This window comes from Phyllostomus hastatus, unplaced genomic scaffold, assembly GCF_019186645.2.
Source record: "Phyllostomus hastatus isolate PE091 unplaced genomic scaffold, TTU_PhHast_1.1 phas_scaffold_501, whole genome shotgun sequence".
Lineage (NCBI taxonomy): Eukaryota > Metazoa > Chordata > Mammalia > Chiroptera > Phyllostomidae > Phyllostomus > Phyllostomus hastatus.
In genome coordinates, this window is record NW_025334033.1 from 913,332 (window position 1) to 917,500 (window position 4,169).

Below are 4,169 nucleotides of genomic sequence, written 5' to 3' on the forward strand. Positions count from 1 at the left end.
CCTTTGAACAAGGGTTTGAACTGTACCAGTCCACTTATACACAACTTTTTAAAAATAAATACTGTAAATGTATTTTCTCTTCCTTATGATTTTCTTTTTTCTTTAAATTATATTTTGTTGATTATGTTGTTACAGTTCTCCTAATTTTACCCCTTTTGCCCCCCTCTACCCAGCACCCCTCCACACTCTCTCGGGCAATCCCCACACCATTGTTTATGTCCATGGGTCATACATATAAGGTTTTTGGCTACCCCATTTCTTATACTGTAGTTTACAGCCCTATGGCTACCTATTTGTAGTTCTTAATCCCCTCACCTCTTCACCCATTCTCCTACACCACCTCTTACCTGGCAACTATCAAAATGCTCTCTGTAGCCAAGATTCTGCCTCTGTTCTTCTTGCTTGCTTAGTTTGTTTTTTAGATTCAATTATTGATAGATATGTATTTATTGCCATTTTATTGTTCATAGTTTTGATATTCTTCTTTTTAAAATAAACCCCTTTAATATTTCATATAATAATGGCTTGCTGAGGATGAACTGCTTTAGCTTTGCCTTGTTTGGGAAGTACTTTATTCACTGTTCGATTCTAAATGGTAGCTTTGCTGGGTAGAGCAATCTTGGGTGTAAGTTGTTGCTTTTCATCACTTTGAATACTTCTTGCCAGTCCCTACTAGCCTGCAAAGTCTCTTTTGAGAAATGAGCTGACAGTCTTATAGGAACGTCCCTATAGGTAACTCTCTGCTTTTTCTTGCTGCTTTTAAGATTCTCTCTTTATCTTTAACCTTTGGCATTTTAATTATGATGTGTCTTGGAGTGGGCCTCTTTGCATCCATCTTGTTTGGGACTCCCTTATGATTTTTTTAATAACATTTTCTTTTCTCTAGCTTATTTTATTGTAATAATACAGTATATCATTCATGTCACACACAACATATGTCTTAAGTGACTGTTCATGTTATTCATAAGGCTTCCAGTCAACAGTTTGCTATCAGTAATTACGTTTTGGGGGAGTCAAAAATTATACTGAATTTTCGCCTGCATGTGGGTCTGTACTCTTAATCCCTGCATTGTTCAAGGGTTGTAGAAGAAGGGTTCTTGGGACCTCCTGGAGTCAGACAGGTCAACAAAGTTCCCTAAGGGCAGTTTGTGGCTGGGACATTGAGAAAGATTGATGTAATATCCTGAGACAGGTGTAGGAGATAGGTGGAATGTAGGTAAGATTTAATAGTTTAAGGTTTATTTGTCCTGATAGAAAAGTGGTAAGCTAACCCCAGAAGCCAAGCGCTGTACCTGAGAGACAAAAAAATCATACCCATGATGTAAAAAAACATGATGACCATGATGGTTGCCCTGGCTTCTTGGAATTCTCCTTTGAGCATTTTAAATTCCTTTTAGTACAACAGCTGTCTATGATTAAAATAGAAGAAGTCAGTCCATATAGGGAATAGGTGTGAACTTGCTGAACTGTGACCGGGTGAGGATAAGGGAACAGATTCTAGGAAAAGGTACAGAGCTAGGAATACCACCAGAGAATAACAACAGAGGAGAAACAGCAATGGGGGAGGAGATGAGAAAGCTGTTGGCACTTTTGCCCAAGGCCTGTCTCCTGGAAAGTAATAACAATAATGAAGATGTTAATAAAAATGATGATAATAATAAACCCTAATTTGCCAAACTGGTCACTGACTCTGCAAGGTTATATAACTGACCCAGGCTTTCTAAGCACTATACTACATACTCAGTGTCTGCACACACCAACATAGTATCACCTATGATTCAAAGTTTGATTTGATTTTCCTGCCCTGGAAAAAAAGTCATGTAACCCAACCATAGGTTCATTGACCTGCCACAACAAAAGCCAAACTCGTGCGACAGGTGCTGGTGCAGAAAGGTTTATTAAGGTGCCCTGACCTGGAAGAATGGTGGACTTCTGTCTCAAGGACCATCCCTGCTTCCTGCTCAAGTGGGGATAGAGGTAGAGTGGGGGGTGGAGGGGTTCTTACAGAGATACTTCCTGGTGCTCCCTTCCTGTCTGCAGTAACAGTCAGGAACCCTGTCACTTCTTCAAGAATTATGGTGCCTGTCTGCAAATCCAAAGAGATTACCTCCTTGATCACCTTGGAGATTTCCTCCAGTGAAATGCCTTGGTAGGCAAGTGGGGTATAGAGATTCAGTTCTTGATTGCTGCAGGCAGAGCAGTCAGTTAAAACAACGTCTTATAGTTTTTGGTGGGACATGGAGGATTTTCCCTGCTATACAGAGAATGAGGACTGAACACCAAGGGAGTATTGGGAGAGGCAGCTCTTGTCAAGCCACAGAAGATCCTGTCAACCTAAGAAACCTTCAAACCTGTAGAGAATTTTTGGTGAGTCTATTTGAGCCAATCTGATGACAGTTGCTGGGAAGCAATATCTCAATGGATTAAGAAATGCTCCAGAGAATGAGAGTTTAGCACATTATTTTATACATTAGAATCAAAGGAGGAGCCATAAGGGGGTTACATGAAGTCCATTGGTGGTAGATTAGGGAGGCAGGAGGAAGCAAAGCAGGGTAACCTCTGGGATAGGAAAAGGTGAAATGACAAATACATACTTCTTTTACATAGGTGGGTAAGGGATAGTTAACAGTCAACAATTAACACGATAACAACAACGATGAGGGAATTTGTGGTCTAGCTTGTGCCCAGGGGTTTGGGAATAAGGGAAGTTACCTTGATATTCCAAAGGTATGTTATTATATAATGATGTAACACGATAGTAGACAGGCTTAGTTAAAGTACAGATTGACTTTTGTTAGGAAAAAATACTAGCCTAGGACAGGACTGCTTGCCATGAACTATTCTTAGTTAATAAACTTTAATTTTAGACAATCATTTGTAGTTACTTTAGGTCTCTGAGTTTGCAAGGTTGCCTCACAGACCTCCCCTGAGCTTGTCAGGTGAATATGTGGCCCCTTTTGCTTCCACAGTCCTATTACCTTCTTTGCCCTGGGCATTGTACATGTTCATCACTCTTGGAACAACATTGTGAGGCTTCTCCATGACTCATCCCTGAATCAAGAACGTCTGCCATGATTGTCTTTCTTTGCCTAACTAAATAGAGGGTTTTTCTTGCTTAAAATTGTGTAATGTCAGTGGTCATGTTTTATATTTACCCAATGAAAATTAAAGGGCACAATTAATCATATATAAGCTTACAGATTTCTTATAAATGTTGTGATCTTAGACAAATGCAAATGTTTAAAAATCATGGGTACAAGCACAGGGCTGTGGTCAGAGGGCCTAACTCTTACTCAGCAGAATTGGTTCACTTCTTGGGGTTGCATGAATCTGCTTTTTTTCGATGTTCTCATCTATGACTATATTTACAGTAGGAAACAGTTACAAGATCTTTCTTAGTTAAATAAAATTTTAGTTTCTGTTCACTAGCTTATGTGAACAAGATTTCTAAAAAATGAAAACAAGAGTCCTTTTTTAAAAATTGGTATGAAACATGTATGAAATTGGTAGAGATATATGTAACTCTATATCTTAAGGAAGGATTAAACTTTTCCTTTGAGAGAGAGGCTTAATTCCACAAAAGCAAAGTTAGGGTTTGGGGTTCTGAATTTAGAAAGGACAAAACTGTGGCAAATCTCTTCCCACCTTCTTCCCCAGATTTTAACACCGCATTAAAAAAAAAAAATTCTCACATGTCCGCACCTTTGCACACTGTTCCCTCCACAGAATTGACTTTCCTCTCCTTCCTGCTATTGTAAATGTAGAGACCAAAGGCAGTTCATCTGCTTGCCTGGGAGGTGGTGAGAGGGGGTGGGGTATTGTCGAAAAGGAGAACAGAAAGATTTATATCTTAATTGGGGTGGTATTTACATGGATATATATGCATTTATCAACATCCATTAAACTATACAACTAGCTGTGCAGTCTAAATTAAAATTTTTATAATAGTAAGTAACAAGAAAAAGTCAATTCAAAGTATCATTTCTTGTAAATTTTCTCTGAGCTCTGCTTCTAACACAAACCGATTTACATCCTCCTCCTCTGTACCTCCCAAACACTCAACAAATATTTCTATCACAGAACTTAACTTATCTCATTGTACATACACAGCTACTGAATTTGTCTTCCACTCCAGATTATGTGATTTAGAGGGCAAAGACTGCACCTTT